We start from the raw sequence: 23,499 nt of genomic DNA on the forward strand, positions 1-23,499 counted from the left end.
GTCCTCTCCCCACATCCGACCGAATCCCAAGCTTCAGCGCCCAGCCCCCGCCCGCCCGCCCGCCCCGGCGGGTGAGCAGACAAGCCTCTCAAGCTGGTGAGTGCTGGTCGGCACCGTCGGCACCGATCCTCTGTGCGGGAATCTCTCTGCTTTGCCGTCCACACCCCTGTGGCTACGCTCTCCTTCAGAGCTTCGAAGCTTCCCCCTCCGCCACCTGCAGTCTGCTCCCACAAAGGGCTTCCTAGTGTGTGGAAACTCTTCCTCCTTCACAGCTCCCTCCCTGAGGTGCAGGTCCCGTCCCTATTCTTTTGTCTCTGTTTTTTCTTTTTTCTTTTTCCCTACCCAGGTACGTGGGGAGTTTCTTGCCTTTTGGGAAGTCTGAGGTCTTCTGCCAGCGTTCAGTAGGTGTTCTGTAGGAGCTGTTCCACATGTAGATGTATTTCTGATGTATTTGTGGGGAGGAAGGTGATCTCCGCGTCTTACTCTTCCGCCATCTTGAATCTCCTCCTCCAAAGTTTCTTTATTGTAGACTCTTCCATTTGTGAGTCATGGCACTGAGGGAGCCATAATTATATCAGTTCGTATTTGAGGCATGGTATTCTTGCCTGTACTTCTAATAACTAATCCATATAATCCAATCATCCAAAGACACCAAAGCATCTTTATTCTTCCCCATTAAAAATAAAAGACATAAATCACTTTTCCAAGGTTTATCCTTCAAAAGGTAAGATGACCCAGAACCAGGGTTAAATTACCTGGTACTTTTAGGTATTAGGAAGTATAATTCTACCAAAATTTCTCCACATTTTCAGACTTGATTTTAAAAACAAAAACAAAAAGAATATTTGCCATGCTCAGCCTTTACAACTCCTCTATATTAAAAGCCAGGTTGAAGTCTTTAAACCATTTTAAGTGTTATGACCGGTGGCTCCAAGAGTGAGGTTTTGTTTAGATCACATAAGACTTTAGTTGTTGATTGAAACCTGGCTTGATGCCTCTATATATCTAAATAATTAGGAAAAAATACATTTAAATGAGAAGCAGATGCTGTTTCCAGATTTCTATTTTCACTGTACAGAATAAATAGAAGCTTTCATCTCTGCATTTACTCTTTGGATATGGTGCATACCACATGAATCATTATTTAAAACATAGGGCGTTTCTTTCACAAAGGTAAAGGAAATAGGGGTCTTCTGGAGGACTCATTCCTTCAAAACACTTTCTACTCCAAGAAAACTCAACAGGGTTATTCATTCTCCACCACTCCTTCCTCTGCTTCCACACCTGGTACTAAGCCAGTAGACCCAAACAGAGTAAGTGAAGGCTGGTGCTGAATGCGGCGATGGCAGGTCCTGCTGGTGATCGGTAGCTTGTCATTGGCAACAGACGACAAACATACTGCAAATGCTCAGTGTTCATCTTATCAGATGCAAAATCAATTAAGCAGAAACTATACCCAGGCCAGGGAAAGTAAAGGACAAGACATCACAGGGCACCTTTGGAAATAGAGAAGAGTTTTCTCCAGCTTCTTTCTCTATTGCTATGTCAACACTCTTGCAGGTAGAGTACACTTTCAGTTTCTCTTCTCAGCTGGTAAGTTACACACTCAGTTCTTGAGCCAATTTTAAGTGCTTGAGGTGTTTGGATGGAGGAGATATGTAAACATAGGGCAAAGGCCTGCACAACTTCAAAGCAAAGGACGTGTATACCCACAGGTTCCAAAGTTTGGTCTTCTGTGCTGATAGCTATGGTGAGACAAGCCAAATCAGCTACCAACCCCAAAAAGAATTGGTGGACAGTGAAACTATAATGTAATTTACTGAAACCACTTGTTTACTTATTCCCTCTCACCACCCCCCATGCCCACCATTCACTCTTTTTTTTCTTTTTTTATTGGTGTATAGTTGACATACAATCTTGTATTAGTTTCAGGTGTACAACATAGTGATCTGATATTTTTAGAGATTGTACTCCATATAGCCCACCATTCATTCTTTAAGGCTTTCTCTGTTGCTTGCCATCCTCCCTGGCCCCAAGTCTAGCACAGTGACTGGCACAGATCAGTTATCAATCAATCAATCAATATTTGTGGACTGACACAGGAGTGGATATAATCTGAATGTTTATTCACTGCCCTGAAATAAATTCCCATAGTTTATGAGCTATATGAATACACAAAATAGTAGCTGTCACCTAAGTATCACTTACCACCTCAAGCATTGTGAAGTTTTTTACTTGTATTATATTAATTTTAACACTCAAAATGATAACAGAAAGTAAGCATGATTCTTTCCATTTTATATATAAGAAACCAGAGGGTCAGGTAGGTGAACTGACTTGCCTAAGATGCAGCCAGTAAGTGGCAACACTCTAGTCTGACTGACTCCATAGCCCTTATATATTCTGTAACCACTGGGTTTCAAAAGTTTTGAAAGCTTGTTCTAATACAATGTGCTACAAACTTAGATTGAACCCAGAAAGAAAGAGTAAAAATTCCACCAATTAATTAGCCCTTGGAATATCAGAATCAGGTTGTCCCTACATAGGCGGTGAGTCAGCTGTTCTTAGAATGAACCAAATGAGCAATGTGGTCTTTCAACACAGGAAAGGTCTGAAGGGTTCAGCCAGATGAATTATGTTGCTGTGAAATAAACAAAGGTGAAAAATTCATCCAGAACTTTTGATCTGAACAGACACTGAAGCAATTGTATCCCATATGTGTACACATAGATCCAAAAGAAAATCACTCAGTGTTAGAAATAGAGAATATATATACTATTACTGTGGCTGCTGCTGTTGCTGCTACTATTATGAATGATAATAATTATTATTTATCATTATTCTAATTCAGACGTATTGAGAGCTTGTTTTACACCAAGCTTTGTGACAAATGCTTTACAGACATTTTCTCATTTAATCTTCAAACAACTCCCTGAGGTAGGCATAATTAGAACCCTCATTTTCCACATTAAAAAATGTGAAGTTAAAGAAGGTAACTAGCCTGTCTATGGCCAAACAGCTAGTAATGGTGGAACCAGGCACAAAACCAGGTCTGTCTAGGCCCAAGCTGTAACCTTATCTAATATTACATTGTGTTTCCTTGATTGCTACACAATTATGATGCATGTGGCCCAATAATTTTAATTTTGTAAAAGCTTTACGTATATCGTACCTTGGTTTGACTGCCAACCTGAGGTCAGAGACAATAAGTATACACTATAGGGTCATCATTTTGTTGGTGGAAAGATGAGCAAGTATTAAAGTTTAAAAATATGCCCCCCAAATTTCATGGGTTCCCTTTTCTCAAATTAGGAATATTGAGGTTTTTCTTTTTTTATAAAAGTATTTTACAAGGATGAGGAGCTTGCTATGAAAATATGTGGTAGTGTCTGCTAATGATGGGCTTTTCCTAGACCAACTCAGCATGTGGTCCATACTCTCCATTCAGTGGCTGGTATTTGACATGTCTTTGGAGAAATTCTGGTATGTGTATTTGACATGTCTTTGGAGAAATTCTGGTATGTTTTCTAGAGTTCTTCTTTTAAACAGGCTGAATAAAATGGAATATTTTTCTGGCAGCATTTTGAACCCTTAGCTCCTGGCTCTGGATGAAGTCTGAAAATACAACGGATTTCCATTCATGGAAAATGAGATGAAGGATAAAGCTAAGTGACCTCTTGAGAACACTTTAAAATTATATTCTGTTTATTGAGTTCATGTCTTGGTCCAAGGTTCAGAATGATATTCATTTTGTATGAATAGGTTTTTTCTTTAATCATCACAAAGAAAATTTTTAGCATATGAAAATACAGTGTAAAAGGAAAAGATTCATTTGGATATTTAGGAACCACACATGCGTTTAGGAACCAGGAGATACAATTCTCCCTTTGGATAGCTGTAAGAATTGGGGTCTTCATTTAAATTCTCTGAGCCTCAGTTTCCTTATTGTAAAATGTAAGGCTGGATCTAGCTTGTCTCAAAATTACTATGGAATTAGAAATCGATGATTCTTTCAATCTACCTTAGATTCAACTTACCTGTGCATTTACACTGCAAACAATCACATAAGAACTGAAGAGAGCCCCTCTATAAATTCCTAGGAAATAATTTGACAGTGTGACCAAATTATAAATAGCTCTAGTTGTCTAACACATACAAGAAGGTAAAAAGATTTTTCAACTTGGTATAGCAATGATGATTATCTCAGCCTTTGTAGGTTTTTTTCATTGTCCTGAAACATAGGTATCAGGGAAATAGAAAGTAGAAATCCTGCGTATTTACTCCTGATGCTGATAACATCTATATTTGACATTCTGGAATAACAACATCTCCAACAGCAACTAAGATATGCATGTTTCAGAACTGAGAAACTTTTAAAATCCCCTTTTAAGCAACGCGGCCACAGAAGACTCTTAATAATTGATTATAATTGATTTTAACCTTGTCCTAACCTGGGCAAAATGGCAAAGCCAATTATCTTTGTCCAGATGGGGTATGAGAAAAGAGCCCCAAGTCCAGATCTTTAAAAGCTCCAGACATGAGCAGAAGATAAAATATTTAGTCTGTCAAAGCCTTGACCTCCCAATTCCAGCCAGTTTTGAACTTGAATTGATTTCCGACAAGGCATCTGGGAGATGATTACAACAAAATGCACTAAAGCTGGGCAGTCTGTATTTTAACATCCCAGCAGCTTAACCTGTTAATAACAGCAATTGTTTTAGATACAATACCAATTTCTGTAACTGACGCAAGAAATGGATGACAGCAGCACAGTCTCCCAGGCAGAGTAATAACAAAAAAAACCAAAAAGAAGAAGAAAAGAAAAGAAAAGAAAAAAAAAGCACAGCCAGTCACAGAAGAGGTGCTGGCAGTGTTTTTCAAAGCAACCTCAGTTTTCAGGGACCCAGACACCATCAGGGACCAAATTCTACAGTCTAAAAACAATTCTTAGCCAAAGAAGGTTGCGTGTTAAGAGAGAAATCACTGTAAGCCAGGCAATCTGGAATCACATCTGTGTTCTGCCAATGAAAGCGGAGCTATCTTGGGCAAGTCACTCCACATATCCGTGCCTAATTTGCTTTGTTTGAAAGAGTGCTTCCTGATAAAAACATCATGTGGGCCACAAATGTGAAGAACGCATATGTAATTTAAAATTTTCTAGTAGCCACATTGAAAAATAGTTTTAAAAAGGCAAGTTAATTTTGATATCTTATTTAATATATTAAAAATTTAACCATTTCAACATGTCATCTGTACAAAATTGTTTATGCACTATTTTAAATTTGTTTTTGTACTAAGTCTTCAAAATCCAGTGTATATTTTGTACTTATGGCACATTTCAATTCAGATTAGCCACATTCCAAGTGCTCACATGTGGCTAGGGGCTACCGTATTGGACAGCAGAAGCTTGAAAAATAAGCAGGTTGGACTAAACATCTCTAGGGTTTTCCCTATAACATGCCATGATGGTTCTAAGTGTTGCTTCTGCTGTTCTTCAATTTAAATCAGCCACAAGTTGAAAGTGCAGATGTGGCCGGTTGGTGGTTGAGATCAGGATGTGAGAGTGACTGCAACTGTGGCTACAAGTTGGAGCTCAGCCATCAGTAAGGTCTGCACTTATGTGTGGACATGGCCTTTAACCCCATCCCTGAGCAGCTGTGTTACATCAGGTGGTCATAAGTGGTGTAGGGTGGGTGGACAGAGTGAGAGGGTGCAGACATTTTCATGACATAGTCCAGCATATTCTATTAAATGAAACGATAAACAGCGTCCCCATCATTTATTGAGCACTATTTATGTACCATTTGTATTACATATACAAAATCATGTAATCATCTTAACCACCCTTTGAGGTGGGAATAATTAACTTTATTTAGTAGGTGGGGGACTGATCCTGAAAGAGGCAAATTATTCTGCCCAATGTCAGACTCCTAGAAGTATGGTATGTGGATTTGAACCCAGTTTTTCCAGACCCTGAGACCTGTCTCTTGACTACCATGATATACTGCTTACAAATAATAACTTTGGTCTTCTACCTCACTCCTATGAAGGTTACCCAAATTGTAGAGAGAATGAAGAACAGGCATACAAGGATTAAAGATGTAGCTTTCACTTTCTAATGACTAAGAAAGTCAGAAACAGTACAGAATATTCTAATAAACATAAACACATCTTCTCTCTCAGTCAAGCATACTTGCTAAAAAAGGAAGAAAGAAGTAAGAAAAGAGGGGAGGAAGTGGGGAGAGGGAGGGACTCCGGGGGAGTGAAGGAAGGGAGGGAGGAGGGGAGGAAGGAGGGAGGGAAGGGGAGAGTCACCAAGTATTGAGGCATTTCAACAGAGACTCAAGGCTCTGGCCAAAGAATCATGGCAACAGTTTCCCTCTCTTAAACATGGGCTGCACATTCATGATTCACACTCAGACCACAATACACCTTATGGCTAATAAATACATCATTCCTGGTGAAATGTTGAGGAAGCCTCCTTTACACACTGAATATGCCTATGCTCAGAGATTCATGCTCAAAGATAGACTCCTGCCATCTCTTTGTAACCAGACTGTCAATATTAAGAGGAAAAAGATTAAATACCTGGATTTTATTTATTTTCAAGAATTTTACATAACAGACTATTAGTCATTTGATAGTTCTTTCTACACTGGGGAAGTGGTCAGGCATGAGAAATAGGACCATATAGAGGTATTTCTGTTACACTATGTGTTATTTTTCTTTTCTGACATCCAAGGGAATAGAGATAGGTCCAACTGGTAATTTGGGAGCAAAAGTTTCTTTCGAAAACCTCATGTGAGCTGCATTGTTAACTTGATTTAAAACTAACTTTCCAGTGGAGACATTTGGTTAGGGCCCAGTGACCAATCTGCAGACAGCTCCCTGCAGCTGGGCCTTGACAAGTCCATCATCACCTGTGAACTAATCTAGACTCACAAAGTCTAATCACCCATGTTTATGGTGTCTTGACTTCATGAGTCACTAATACCATGGCTGTAGGCAGACTTTTCTTCAACTTAACCAACCACAAGTTAATATTTTATATACACAGGATAATAACTGTTTATATGTATTGCATGTTTACTCTGTACCAAGCCATGTTTGAGTGTTTTACACAGATTATTTAGTCCTCATCATGTAGGTACCCTTACTACACCCATTTTACAGACAAGGAACTAAGGTATATAATGCTTATAACAGTAACAAATAATATGGTTCCCATTTTTTCTTATCCTGATCTTCTAGTACATTTCTCATAGTCTCCTTAGCAACTTCCATCCAGCCATCACTTCACCTTAATCTAGGCTTTAGTCTATCCATCCTTCTTAATCCTAATAACAAAGTTCTGCGTTTATTGGCAGTAAAGGAGGATTTATGTTTCATGCATTCTATCAGTTATTTATGCATAAAAAACCACCTCATAAAGTTGTGGATTAAAATTAAAAACAATTTTATGTGTATTTTACTACAATTTCAAAAATTGAAAAAGTTAATTCAAAAATAAAAAAGTAAAAACAATTGTATTTCTTTATGATTCTGCGGGTCAACAATTTAGACTAAACTCAACTAGACAGTTCTTCCGCTAGTCTTACCAGGGGTCACTCACATAACTATAGTTGTCTGGTGGCTCAGCAAAGGCTGGATGATCTGGGATGGCCTCAGTCACTTGTCTAGAGGTTGGTGTTGCCTGTCAGCTGGGTCAACGGTCTCCAATAGGCTAGCCACTGCTTCTAATCATGGCAACTGCATTCCAAGTTCCAATCTGAAAACACTTTTAAAACCTGTTTGTATCATATTGATTGATGTCCTCTTGGCCAAAGCAAGTCTCATGCTCAAGTCCAGGATCAAAGTTGGAGGAAAGGGGTCCATAACAGTATAACACACAATAAACACCTTCCATATTCTTCTTCTCTTTCAAAATGATCAAAACAACTTAAGCCCAAGCAAAAGACTGAATAAGAGTAGGAAATCCAAATGCCCTACTAAGCCAAGAATATATCAAATTCTAAATTTGGTGTTAAGTTTGAGCCTCAGATGTAAATGAATACCAAGTCCCATATCTCCACTGAAATATATTTCTTTTCATAATATGCTTTGGAAAGATGGCCACCAGTTTTGTGTTTAAATGAAAAACAATATTTCATTTGAGGGCAAAACAACATGGAATATTTTTTACAAGACTCCACTGGATGATGACAATAGCTAATGCTGTATTTTTGCCATGGGAACTTTTGTTTTACTGAACCACTAAAATTACAATCAGATGTGCTCATCTTCTGTTGAAGTAATGAACAATGGTATGTCTGAGAGAGAAATTCAAAGTGCATCATTTATCTTATCCTATTTTCAATTAGGCCAAATAAAGTTGGTTCCAAACTACATCACAGAAACAGGGTGAGAAAATTTATTATACCACTAGAGTGCTAATCTTAGCAGATGGTAGAAAAAATATTTTTAGCATGAAATATGCTAAAGCAATAAATCTGAACAAGGTGGATCTTATCAACTAATATCTCCCCAGTGTGAGGTAAAACTCCTGCATGACAACTCAGCATTCTTATGAAGTCTGGTGGATGTGGTTAGATATGGCTCTCAGTGAGAGAGGAGAAAAACAACAAAAATGAGTCTCACATAAGAAAACAAACCATATACCTAGGACACTGCACTGAATTTAAAAAAAAAAAGAATAAAGTGACTGTGTTATGTTTTCAATGCTCTTAAATTTTATTTCTGAAATCATGCCTACCCGAGTCTTGTCAGTTCTCCATTTGGGAATTTTCCAAATTGGAAAATTTACAAGAAGATTAGGTCAGTTTTAGAGTAGAGATGAGCACATTGCTACAGTCACACGTTGCTATGGATTACCATTAGCCAAGGCAGACATCCAATGAGAGAGCCCAGGGAGGGGTCTCTTACACACTGTGCTCTGACTCATGACACCTGAATGAGAGCTCCCAGTCCCAGGGATACATTTGGTTCATGGTTCATCCGTATCCAGCTGTTAAGCCCAAACAGATGGAGTAGGTTGCTCCTTCAGAACAGACAGAACGTGATACTAAAGAGTTCTACTTCCAAAGGAATACGTACAAAATGGAAGAGTAAGAAATAATAGAGTTAAAGCTATCATGTGTTTGCAAAGTTTGTCTGAGAGGTAGTTGAGCTGGATATTTTTCAGGGTGACCATAAAATATGTGTTTTGTAGCCACCTTATAACTGATTAATGTTCATGCAAAGAAGTAATGCGCTAGAGTAGGTTAGAGTAGTGGTGGGTCTGGGGTCAGAAAACAAGGAATTCATGCCTAAATGTGTCACTAATCTCCCATGTGACGTTTAACTCATGACATGATTTTTTGGGGTTTTAAATTAATCATCTACAAAATAAAGGACTTGACCTCTAGTGTCACTAAAGAATGAGTGTGAGGAAGAAGGAATGAGTCAGAATCATTAGGAAAAGTTGCATCTAGGTGAGCAGCCTTAGATAGGATCCAGTGACTCAGGGGTCCAGGCACTCCTCTTAATTAATCCTGGTAAAATGTCAAATAATTTGAATTATGCTTTGTTCATTCACTTGAACTGAAAACAAAGCTAAAACCATTAAGATGTTGAAGAAATTTAGTCTGGAAAAATTATGAGATACCATCTCAAGTTTATTATACTTTCCATGGTCTATACTTTCCATGGTAATAGAGGTAGATGTTAGAAATTAGTTATGGGTTGAAAGAGTTCAGGAAAGAAACTACTCTGGTTGGTGAAGTATGGGTGAGGGACAGGGAGAGTGGGTACAGAGCTATGTAGGCCACCCCTGGCTTTTCTTCCAGTGTCCTCCCCTTCCAGATTCTCTCTCTTGATCTCTATGACCTCAGGGTTAGGGCAACATTTATAGACAAAAACAAAGCTCTTGTGGGAATGTGGGATTAGGGTGGGAATGAAGCATTGTGCTGCTGTCCATGGTTCTGATCATCCTCTTGCTGTTTTGGCTGCTTCTCCTGACTCTGGGACACCACAGATGATCTTTATCCAGTTTATCCAAAATGGTACAAGGGTTGCTGAATTAGTTGTGAAAGAGACTGGATCAAAAGGAAGGAGTGGATAAAGACTGAAGGAGAGACATAGGCACTGAAAGATTACAAGGGAGAAACAAACAAAAATATGTTGATATTTTTCAAATAATCACAGATACCATAAATAAAACCACAAATTACCATGGTCAAAATTTGGAACTACTGAAAGAGAATACAACATTTGTGCCCAAAGCTACATAATCATGGGAAATTCTGATAAAAAAAACAAACACGTTTAGGGTAGGGGTTCAGAACATCAATCTGGTACAATAAAATTCATTGGTTAAACACCAAAGAGCTTATGGCTTTCTTTGACTTAGTATTTTCCCTCTTGATGACATTTACAATTTTACATTGTCATAGGACAAATAGAATGGTTACTTATTTTGCATTCTTTGTAGCTAATTACATGTATGTTCAGCAGTTCCTACCACGTTTTCCTAAGTATTCCTTGAAGAAGAAAGGAGTGGGACTTCGCTACACTCCCTCAGCTATGCTTTTGTGTCTCAATCAGGGAAATGGTTTGTGAAAGAGAATGCTATTTGTACCCCAATATCTGTTCTCCCATTTTTTCATAGTAGTAGAATATTCTGCCAGGACTCCACAAAATTAAGATTACATTTCACAATCTCTGAGCAGTAATGAGTGGGCAAGTGATTAAGTACCAGTCATTGGAATGAAAGTGGAAATCTCTCTCTGCCATCTTAAAGAATCCTGGCAAGAGAGAGACAGAGAGAGAGAGAGAAAGTTTGTTTTCTTTGTTCTATTCTTTATCCCCTACCTTGCTGCCAGCACTGCCAATGCCCCAGGAGAGCATGAGGTTGAGTATTCTAGTCTAGGAGTAGTCAAGTGGGGAGCTGGAAGGAGCAGGGAAGAACAGAATTGTCATACAGCCTTAGACTTCATTCCTCTAGAATATTATGTCAAAGAGAAATAAGCATGTATTTCTCCCCTAAGCCACTACCATTTTTTTCCTGTTCCTAGCAGCTGAACCTAATCCTAATTAATACACTACTCATCAACATTTGATGAATGCACAGCAAACAGTGGTTCATGTACACTCAATCAAAAAAAGGAATCTAAAGAAAAATAACAAACCAGGGCTTCCCTGGTGGCGCAGTGGTTGGGAGTCCGCCTGCCGATGCAGGGGACATGGGTTCGTGCCCCGGTCCGGGAAGATCCCACGTGCCTTGGAGTGGCTAGGCCCGTGAGCCACGGCTCATCCGGAGCCTGTGCTCTGCAACGGGAGAGGCCACAGCAGTGAGAGGCCCGTGTACCGCAAAAAAAAAAAATAACAAACCAACAAGAGAAAGCCTTCTATGAGGTCCTTTTATATGTACATGAAGCAGGAATCCTCAAATATCTCCAAGTATTGAAACTAGAGTTGCTTTTATCAAAATAAATTAGTCTTTCCAAAATAATTTATTTAAAACATGGTATTTCCTAAGAAACACTTATCTCCCTCCAAACATTCTCCTCACTCTTACTCCTTACCCAGGAGAAATACTGTGACCTTCACAATAAACCTTTTAATGAGAAGCTTGAAGCTACCATCCACTAAAAATGAGTTAGCCATCCCAGATTTCTAGACTCCCCAAAGAGATTGGGGCTCTCCTTTCCTGGTGATATAGGTGTGCACCTTAAACTGATTTTTGCACAAAACTTAGTATTTTCATGCAGCATTAGGAGTGGCCAGAATCCCATTAACTTTGCCCCTTATGGAAATTGCTGTGACCCTTATTTCCTGCATTGGGACCAACCATCAATTGTCTTTGAATGCAAAAGATGGTGGTGATCTCTTTTTATGCAGGCAGGCTGCATTCAAAGTGGACAACCAGTTGAGAACACTTTGCAAAAAGGACCAGAATTCCCCTTCAGGGGCCCCTCGCTTCCCTGTTCTTATTGCCTGGAAAACACCAGGAAAGTTTAAAATTAATGGCGACCAATTGAAAAAGGAAAGGAAATCAAAGAAAATTTATTCCCTGAGATACAGCCCTATTTCTCTCACTTTTACATGAGAGCAGAGATGGTTTCTGTCAGCCCTGGTTTTTGTGGTGGGGATGGGGTAGAGAAAAGCCCATACACAAGATAGAAAACATGTTTTTAAGCATCAGCAAAAACATTTTATGGTTTTAAATATAATCAAAGCAGGGCCATACACTTTTCTCAAATTCTGTTATTGTTATCGACTTTAAAACACGAGGTCTTTGGGATTAATATCAAATACAAAAGACATACATGGCACTATTTTATGCATGAACAATAAAGGATTCATAATTCTCTCCTATGAGGCTATACATACTTCAATTACAATCTACCTGTACACACAAGTAATATGAGTAGCCATAGGGACTGCAGTCTCTGAAACAGCCATCCGTAGGAGGATCAAGGTGCTTGGCAAGTCCACTTTGGAACACTAGCCTAAGCAGGCAAAGGCATTTATGCTTCAGTCCCCATAAAGACCCCCTTCATTGATCTATAGCTATTGCTTTCCACCAATTGCTTAATTTCTGCTGAGATTTGATATTAACTACAATGGGGAATGATGAGAATGTGTGGGTGATTCATGACAAAGGCATTCCCATTGTTAGAAAAAGATAAGGCACTGCATCTGCCCTGCCAATCAGAGTAACTAATACCATCTTCATTTGCAGAGCAGAGAGAACTGTTACTAGCCATATGACTTTGCTATATGAGCATTTTGGTCCTGAGTTAACTCTAAAAGAAGAGATAAGAACTCTTCCATTGGAAAAAAGAGATGAGAACTCTTCCATTGGAAACATTATCTTTTTCCAAAGGAGACTTTTTTCTTCATGGGTTAGAAACAGGAAAGTGATGGGAGAAGACAGAGGGAAGATGACTCTTTGACACGGCCTATGGGGTAGACATGCACAGTAGAGCTCAAGGCTGAACCGCTGCTTTGTCCAGGCTGCTTTGCCACCTCTGGTGTGTCTCACTTCTCTCCCTCTTAACAATGTTGGATATTAACCTCACTTAGGATCTCCAAACAGAAACAGGGTGAAACACAGATTTAATGAGAAATTTGAGAAATGGCTGTGCGACATCTCTTTCCTCCTCCTTTTCCCTGGCCCCCTAAAGGGGCTGGAAACTGCTGAAAAATGTGTGGAGATGGCAAGAATTCTGTCACTCCCACTGCCACTGTCCCCGAATAATCAGAAAATCCCCATTGCTACCCAATCTGCATACAGAAAAATGTCAACGTTCTCATAACTAAAACTCCACTTGAAATCCCAGGTCATGTTACACTATATCATCCATTTAACTGTATTGTGATTGATCTGTGTCAACTTTAACTATACTCACAAGGAAGTCAATAAATAAAGATCAATAGTTTTTTATTCCTTCAGCTTTTTTATTAGAAAGAATAGATGGGTTAAATAACACCAGCAACAGCAGTGGCACAGAGCCTCCCTCAGTGCTTTCCTTGGTAAAAACTACATTAAAACAAATCAGATTTAAATTCACAAATGGGATTGCATCGTCATCTGATCAGTCATTAAGTTGCCTTCAGCACTTTTAAATGCAAATATTGAAACAAACACACTTGCATGTATCTGTCCTCTCTGAGATGAATTCTCTTCATGATATGCCCAATGAACCTCTTCTCCAAAACCTTAGTTTTTGCAGCTCTGGTTTAATGCATTAATGACCTGTCAAGACTGAGTGATGCTCTGTGGATGAAGAAGGTTCAAATGGACAAATGACTAATTCCTTGTTCAGATAAGGGAGGGGGAGCTTGAACCATGCTTTGTGTGGATTCAAAGGTGTTATGGAGAAGCTTCTGAGGCTGACCCAGTTGTGCATAGATGACACCAGCCCAAGCTACAATAGAGTTCTGGAGGGCTCTACCTTGTTAGGTGTTAGCACTTTAGTCGCCAGTTCTTGAGAAAATCGGGGGTTGGGGAAGAGGGGATGGTAGGAGGGAAAGAGTGGTTCGAAGAGAAGGGGTAGGACCACCAGCGTGATGACAAGAGGGCACTTATGGGATGAGAAGCAGAAATGATTTAATATCCAATAAGGGATGATTTCAACTTTTTTTTTTTTTTTTGCGATACGCAGGCCTCTCACCATTGTGGCCTCTCCCGTTGTGGAGCACAGGCTCCGGACACGCAGGCTCAGCGGCCATGGCTCACTGGCCCAGCCTCTCCATGGCATGTGGGATCCCCCCAGACCAGGGCACAAACCCGCGTCCCCTGCATCGGCAGGTGGACTCTCAACCACTGCGCCACCAGGGAAGCCCGATTTCAACATTTTGCTAACTAGAATGGCTGTACAGGTATGGGTCAGTTGCTAAATGTCATCTCTGGACAGAACTAAGAGTAATATTCATATATACACACCAAAAAAAATAGACCAGAAGTGTGACCATCACCAATTTGCCTTACGTGAGAAAATAACGCTTCTAAAATCTGTGACCCCTGTAACAAAGAGGTTGAAATCTTTTGGCCAAATTTTTACCAGTCGATTCCATTTTGGATAGTGTTCCCACATGGAAAAGAATTATTGCTCCTATTTATTATCCATGTGTTACCTCATTTCAGCCTCAAAATAAAAGCATATGAAATAAATTGAGAGAAGTCTACATCAGTATTCCCAGTTCCAACTTTCTCTAAAGTCTGAATTGCATGCAGCCACCTCATTTTAAACTGCCACACAGATGTACCAATCATACCTAAAAATGAATCCTGCTCAACTACATTATCTTCTTCTCCAAGCTATGTTCTCCCCTTGTTCCTGGTTTTAGAGAAAAGAACCCCCATACTCCGTAACTCAAGTATGAAACATGCGCATTATTTTTGAATGCTTCCTCTGCCTTGTTCCCTACATTCACCAAGTATACTGTGATATCTCTTTCATTAATCCCCTTAATTCAATTTGATGAAAAGTTTAAGCATCACTATGAAAAATACTAATGAAGAGACAGATCCTGTCTTCAAAATCTTACTATTTAGCAAAAGCAACAAGCAAGTATATAAAGAACTGTATATGATACAATGCATTATACATAAGTGCCATAAGACAGACATGAATGAAACATGATGTCTGCTCAAGAATGGAGAGGTATGTAGCTACTGAAGGCTCAGGGAGACTGAGGAGGAATGTAGAGCTTGAAGAACAGGGAGAAATTTATCAGAAAGAGAGAGGTGGTGGGATGGAAGGAAAATCCAAATAGAGATGGAAAAGTAGCCTTGAGCAAAGGTGAAGGAATAAGAAAAAACACATTTGGTTTCAGAAACTATGCAACCACTTTGGGTAAAGAGAAGGGTTTCTGCAAGACAGAACAGTAATGAGGAATAATACCCCAGTGTTAAATTGAATTCGTATTATGGAGGGTATTGAATGTCAGGCAGAGGCATCTGTGCACCTAATTGAGAGGGCAAGAGGGTGCCTGAAAATTCATGCTAGTTCAGTGCATTGTGCTGCTATGGATAGAGGTGAGAGTGCCCTCTCATACATTGCTGGTGAAATATGGATTGCTACACTTTGGGGGAAAACACTCTGTCAATATTTATTAAAAATAAACAGACTCTTTATCTCAACAATTGTTCTTCTGGGAATCTGTTCTATAGAAACATCAGGCTACAAGGATACATACAGTTCGAGCACATTTTCTGGAAAATTGTTTTAAACTCATTTAAAAAAAGCAGATATAATCTGAATGCCCATGGGGGGTTGGGGAGGTGGGGGTGACTGAATAAACTTGTATCCCCACGTCATGACATAGTATGTGATTAATAATACTTAGGTCCGGGCTTCCCTGGTGGCGCAGTGGTTGAGAGTCCACCTGCTGATGCAGGGGTCACAGGTTCCTGCCCCGGTCCGGGAAGATCCCACATGCTGCAGAGCGGCTAGGCCCATGAGCCATGGCCACTGAGCCTGCGAGTCTGGAGCCTGTGCTCCGCAACGGGAGAAGCCACAACAGTGAGAGGCCCGCGAACCGCAAAAAAAAAAAAATAATAATAATAATAATAATACTTAGGTCCTATTGACCTGAAGGGTGTCCATAATATAATGTTTCAAAAGCACATTTCATATATATATGAAGTTATACATATATTACACACAAAATACATGATATGCATCATTTATAATATACATACATACATATCCTATTTATGTAAGATAAAAATAAAACAACTAAATGATTAATAAAAATGTGCATAGATAGATATGTGAAATGTGACCCGCGAAACTGTAGAGGGTAGGGAAAGAAAGGGATGTTTATCACAGATTCTGCTATTCTCCTCATTATAGGAAAATTTTGGAAACCCTAAAATGTTTAATTTACGAGGAAGTATTAAATAATGTTATTGTTAAATAATGTTTAGTATGTATGTTATTAGGAGGAAAAAATCATATTGTAAAATAGTGTGTATAGTATAAGTCCATCTATATATATATGCTTCTATGTACATAGAAAATAGTCTGAATGGATATACACCAACATAAAAGATGTACATATGTGTGCATTCTTTCTTATTGTTTTCTTGCATTTTTTTGTTTTCTTTTATTCACTAGATATATTTATTGGAGGATTTACTGGATGCCAGATGCTGTTCTAAGCTCTTTTTTCCTGTTTTGGGTTCCTGTTAAGTTCAAGTCTGCTAAATGGTAAGTTATTTGAGGGCAAGTGGTTTTGCCTTCTCATCTTCATATAGACCATTGTGGCAGACAGAGTGTTTTAAATTTGATAGGAAATCAATAAATATCTACTGATTAAATGAATAAATGAATGATCAACATAAACAACTTGCTCAAGGCCACTCCGTTAGTAGGCAGCAAAGCTTGGGTTAGGCATCTTCACTTATCACTTCACGTCCCTCTTGATGGATATAATTTGACTTTCTAGTGGGCCTAAATTTGAAATTTAACAGATGAACTTGTCCACTATTTTATGGAGAAGGCCTCCCGTCAGGACATATAACCCAAAAACTTCTGAGGGGATTATTGGCAGGCTCTGTCCCCTCAAAAGTGAGCACAGGTGCTAAGGAAATGAAAATCAAATGTCTAAATAATCAGGATAATCATTTACTGTGGTATTATGTGTTCTGAGTAATGTGAAACTTCTTTTTGGTTATTGACCCTCTCTCTTATCCTGAATTTTTAGTTTGCACATATAAACAAAACATCTTCCTGAAAGAGCCTGGATCTATTTGCCAACAGGTTTATGATTCATGTTTATATAGGTTGTAAATCCTTTTCAGGAATTACAAAGATACCTTTCCTAAGCTGTTTATTCTTGCTATTACTCTACATATTGTTCTGTGTGTCCAAGATACCAGAGACCTGTGAATTCAGCTAAGCAAATGTCCCCTCAACATTTTCTATATTAATGTTGAATACCAGTGTTCATAAATTTAAAAAAAAATGCTAAAAAAACCAACATTCCATTCCATGTGGATTTTCTAGCCATGTGGATTTTCTAGCCAACTAGGAGTCAGGTATTTAACCCTTAACAATATCCAAGGCATTACCTGTACACAGTAATGTATAAACTCTTGAAAGATGGGATGTCTGGGTACCTAAATTTGGAGAAAAATAAAATGTCCATAATTTGCTACCTATTTCACTGAGTGATTGGGAGAGTCAACTGAATAATAGAAGTGAAAGTGTTTTGTAAAGTTTCAAGCACTGTGCACATAGAAGGGAGTATTAATTTGACTAGTGTTCCTTGCTTTGGTCTGGATCTCCATAATTGACAGAAATAAAAGTAATACATACTGCCATCTTTGGGATCTTCAACACATGTTCTTTTAAATGGAGTTTGATTGACAACAGCCATATAATCTGATTGTCCCAAGCCCTCCTATCTTCTAGGGCCACATTCTCTTTTACATTTCCTGAAGAAATGGTTCAAGCCCAATCCCACACACAGCAGAGGTAATGCAGTCCCCAATATATTTGAAAGTTTCCAGGAAGAGAAGGATGTCTTTCCTCGTCACTCCCACTGGTTTCTTCCCACTTAGGAACCTGTCTCCTAAATCAACTCCGCTTCCTTCATTCCCTTTATCCAGTTGCAACATCTCCTCCACCCGCTTTGCCTCCCCAAAGCACAGCCAGGACAAAGCTATTGCATGCAACTAACTTTAATTTATAGTTTGGGTGGAATATAACAGACCATGGCACAGCACAAAATAGGAACAGCCTAAAATTAAAAACGAAAGATCATTAATCTTAAAGTCCCTTGGCCATCCTTGTCCCAGCAAATCTCTCACCAGTTATTTCTTTCCTTAGACATCCAGGCAAAAGTCCCCTGCCCCTCTCATTTATTGGCTGCCACTGTAAAACTCAAATGTTATGTGTTTTTAATTATGCAGAACTATGTGATTATTTTCTCTTAATTCTTTTCAATAATAGATACAAAGGAGTTTGTCATTTCAAGAAATAGGGCTCCTCAAAGTATTTTCCTGCACAAAAGCATCATCTACCCCTAAATCTCACCATTCTTAGCAACACAAAGATTTTTTTTCTTGGTAAACTTCTCAAAGTTCAAATTCTTAAGGCAGGGTAGTAGTGGTTGTGCAGATATAGAGGGACTTCCATTAAATGCTTCCTCAAAGAGGAGTTTGGAAAGCTTTCAGAGCTGTAGGAATTCTCCAGAAAAGAAATTAAGCAAAAAGATAAGAGGTGGGGGAGAGGTATGAGGCTGGGGTGTGGGCACCTAAAACTTCCCATAGTCCCTGAAATTATACCAAGAAATCACAATACCTGAGGCTGCTCTTAGAATCAACCTCTTTAAAACAATGTCCATTCATCAAGATTTCAGGGGTAATGGTCTTCTAAAACTATGCAGCTCTATAGATGGAATATCCAGTGATGTAATGAAGTCACCTGCCCAGCACAAGGGACTGTGCTTAGAAAGTAGCAAAGTGCATCATTTTAATTTCCATTGACTTACTTATAATATTAATACTTTCAATTTTTGAGTGCATACCATGTATTAGACTTGGGACACATTTTACATACAGTATTTCTGGTCCTCAAAGTTGTGCAAGGTACATAGTACATATTATCCTTTCTGTTTTCAGACACTTTTCCCAAGGCCACTAGCTGGAGCGTGGTGTGTCTCCAAGGCCAATGCTCTCCCCTTAGACCATTCTGTGTGTTTCTGAGCTGGGAATAAACTGACCACCCATGACTGTGTTCCCTTCAACTCTGGGTCTTATTGCCCAAAGAAGCTCTAAGGGGCAGTGCCCAAGAAGGCATGACTATCCTCTCTGACATCTACCTTAAAGGTTGACTGCATCCCACTTTTTAGAACCATTTATGAATCTATCATTCATAAATTTGTCCAAACCCTTTAAAAATTCATTTATATTTCCTGCAGTATCACCTTTAAGGATAATGAGGTCCCTCATTTTATTACCCACTATGTGAATTAGTGTTATCTTTTATTTGTCCTTAACTGACCTCCATCAAGTTCCAGAGGGCACCTCCTCATTTGCCCCAGGCTAATGGACCCTAAACTATCCTTAGATCGTCCATCTAAGATGACAGGACATTTAGAACAAGAACAAGATCATACCCATGAATGACAGCATTCCTCAGCAACCAATTGGTAAGTGTTGGGTGGTGTTGGATTGTCAAAGAGGCCTCCTTCCTCTTGAAATAAGGTACACAGTGTCTTGGGGGGCTGCTGACCAAGCAACAATGGCCTCAGTGGTCCTGCCCCAGCACATTCCCTGAACCAATTAGCTTGAGGGGATTTCCACATGAACCTCAAGGAATCTTAAGTCATTGGAGTCAGATTAAATAAAACTCAGGTAAGAGATGGAGGCTCAGACAACTATTGAGGGTAAACTAGGATCATGGTTGTAAAGTCCTTAAGTTGTAGAAAAACATATCAGACACAGGAAAAGGTGAGAGTTCATCCCTGGAAACTGGGCACACAGCAGGCCCAAGACTAGGAGAAGCCTCTTTGCTGGAAATAAAACAGAAAGTCGAGCAAAACTGATTTCCAGGCAAGTACCTTTTCTTAGACACTTGAGAAAATCAATATGTATTTTGACCTGAAAGAAAACATTCTCAGACTTCAGGGAAGGAGAGAAGTAATCTTTTCATTTTATATGTACCAAGTTTATTGAGGAGCTGCAAATCATTGCAGTGTAAACATAAAACAGTTTAATTTTTTTCTCCAGCTGCTCCCCAACTCTACCATGTTCAACTCCCCTTCCCCCTGCTTCTCTTAATTAACATCTCACTCTCTCCTAAGTCTCCAGTCTCGTTTGGTAGTTAGAATTGTCTAATTTAAAACTCATTCCTATTTATTGTAAAGTTTTCATCTCAAATATGATTCAAAGTCGTTCTCTCCCCAGCCCAGACTAGAGCCATCTGTGGCCTCTTAACAGTCTGAAGCGAGGGTGAGGAGGTTGAGGTAGGACCCTCTTCTCATTTCTTAGCTTCTCCTCTCCAGGGCCACCGCACGCTGCCCAGCTGGCTGAAGACTGCATGATTCCAGTGGTGCTGCTCACAAAGACAACGAGGCAGACAGTACCCCCTCCACCAAACAAAGTTACTCCAACAAAAAGCCCTATTACTTTAGCGACATCCCTAAAAATGAAGCAGTATACAACATGTACATCTGCTCATGGCCAACTTGCCAGCTCCTCCTGTTTGTTGGAAAAGGGGAGGAAAGAGAAGCTAATGGGTTGATGTCTTCTTGGTTGACTGGGAAAGGTTGAAGTTGGTTGCCCCACTCTTCTGACTGGCCTTCTCTGTCTTTTGAGTGAGGAGTGACCAAATGTGCTTCTCCCTCTCTCTCACAGGGTACTCATGCGGGCCCTGTGGGGACTGGAGTCAGGATACATATGCATGGCTCTCTGCCAGAGACTTCATTCTGGCTCCACTGTTCCAAACCTCCCACCATGGTCTTCAGCTTCCTCCAAAAGGTGTTTCAATCAAAAGCCAGGTCAATATAACCACATTCCTATTACTTACATCTTTACAGCATCCTCCCACCCTTCTCCCCACCACTACCAAAAAGAAAAAAACGGTTTTGAGTATTGATATTCATATTCTCAACAGATTAAAAATATCACTTTCAATTTTCCTTGAAAATCATCAGAGATCCATCTTTATTCAGTGTTAGACATTGTGCAGTTTATCAACGTAAGATTGAAAAAAAGCGAAGATGAAGTCGTATGCACTGATGTAGTTGGGTGGAAATGCATATTTTGCAAACATCTGATCAGGATGCTTGGTTTCTTTCTCTTGCTGTCTGTAATGACATCCATAGAGCTATGCTCAAGGTTATAAATCTTTTTCACACAGACTTACCAGAAGTGACTCAAAACTAACTTAACCTGTATTAGATATAGTTACGGATCTGCAGACACGTTTAAGCTCTTTAAGCAACAAATTGAAGCCATCACTCTAGCTAGAAGTTGAAGCTGTTCATTGTGCTTAGTGATTAAAATTTAGAAAAATTGGCCTAAAATAAATCAGTCATGTAAATGAACCCTCAAGGGGCACTTTCTTGGAGTTGGGGCATTATTTGTATAGAGAACAGTCTGCCAGAGCCACTGGCGATATCGAGGAACATTTGGGATGAACAAGTGCTGAGTCACTTTAAAACTAACCAAGTAATAGAGGCAGTTATCACCCAAATACATTACTTATCACCGGGGCCTCCTGATGCCTGTGCTTACCCAGGAACCCTCCTGTGATATTGAAGGCCAAGGCATCTCCTCTCCCTAACAACAGTGTTGTATCTTTGGCAACTTGAGCAGGAACTCAGAAAATCAATACCACTTCATGAGCCAGGTCTTGGTCCTCTCCCTTTACGAGGATTCTGTCAATGCAAGGGGCCATTACTGTACTTTAAAGGCATGATATAAAATTGCTTCGACAAGATATAAGACACACCGTTTGCAAGAACCTGGTGAGAGTATTTCAGTCAAAGTTAAATAGTTTCATCACGTAATTACTTCAATTGGCAAAGTTCCAGCCGAACACACTCTCAGAGGGGCTGCACCTTCTATTATGGGTGGGGGATTGTGAGTGAGGCCTGTCGATCAGCTTCAGTTGTTCTGAACAAGGTCGAGCTGTTAAAATCGAGGCAGAGTCCAGCATTGATGCCACTGGCAATGACACTGCAACTGAGTTGACAAGTTGCTTTCCCATTTTTTTCCCCTCCAACTAAGTGGTCTGAAAGTAGCTTTAGTTTTATGGCTATAAAATATTTCATCCTGATCTGCAGCCTGGTAATTCATTTTCTAAGGACTGTTTAGAATTTATTCAAGGGGAAAAGGAAACTCTGTTGGTTTCTCTAACCAATTCCCATTATATGACACAATTTAACTTTTGTATTTTATGAGGTTTTATGTGTTCCACTAAAACCATTAGCTGGTTGTCTCCTCATGATAAAATTTAATCACTTATATAATACCTTAAAAGCCAATGACAGTTTTGCATATATTTATGTTTTCTTTCATTTAAAATATGGGTGTATCATAAAGTTAGCTCTTATTGGCAGTGGGGGAGGAAAAGGCTGGCACTAAAAACAGAAAATCTGTAAGTATTGAGCCTTTATGTATGACACAATAAGAATGAAGCACTGTTGCCTACAAACTGCGTGAAATTTGAGAAAAAGTGAATGGTAATTCATGACCACCATTCATATTTCAGTGATTACCTGAGTGCACCCAAGCTCCGCATTTAGCTTTATCCCATATAAAGCTACTTGACAACTATGAGATTTTGGCAATTTAACAAAAATTTTAATAATAACAATGAGAAATAGACTCAAAGGACAGGGATGTATACCTTGCAAAAATGTCTCACAGAAGCTAATCACATTAGCCTGCCCTTTGCAATCAGAAATGCTCTCACAATTCCACTTCCAAGTAACACTTCCCAAATCTGGGTGGTTAATAAAGACTAGAAGAAAAGTGATTTTCTCTCCCCCTCATCCCACTTCCACCTACAGAGTTCCAATTATGGCATCGCTTAATCACCACACATATTTATTTTAGAGTTATTCAAATGCATTATGAATTTATATGTCTATTATTAGATTTATCAGTGCTAATGATTTGGATTTAAATAGCACTTTTCTTCCTGAGGCTATAACAATTTTTTGTGAATGACCGAATTCACTTTCTCCACATGCCTCAAATGGGAGGTAGGAAAGGGGCAAAGGTCATTCAACCCATTTAGCTTAGGACAATCTTATCCCAAAGATCAGAAAGAATTAACTAAGGCTCCATATATTCTGACAGTAATGGATCAAGGAACTGGCTAGATTTTTAACTGTAAAGAGTGCAGTTACCACATATATATCGTTCATCATATTCCCAGCGAACAGAATAGTATCCAAAACAAGAAGTATTTTTTTAAAAAAGAATTAATAAATAGATACATCAGTTGATCAATCAGTCAATCATAGAGAATTTTAGCTAGAAATTTGCAA

The sequence above is a fragment of the Mesoplodon bidens genome, assembly GCF_964165515.1.
Source record: "Mesoplodon bidens genome assembly, chromosome: 14".
NCBI lineage: Eukaryota > Metazoa > Chordata > Mammalia > Artiodactyla > Ziphiidae > Mesoplodon > Mesoplodon bidens.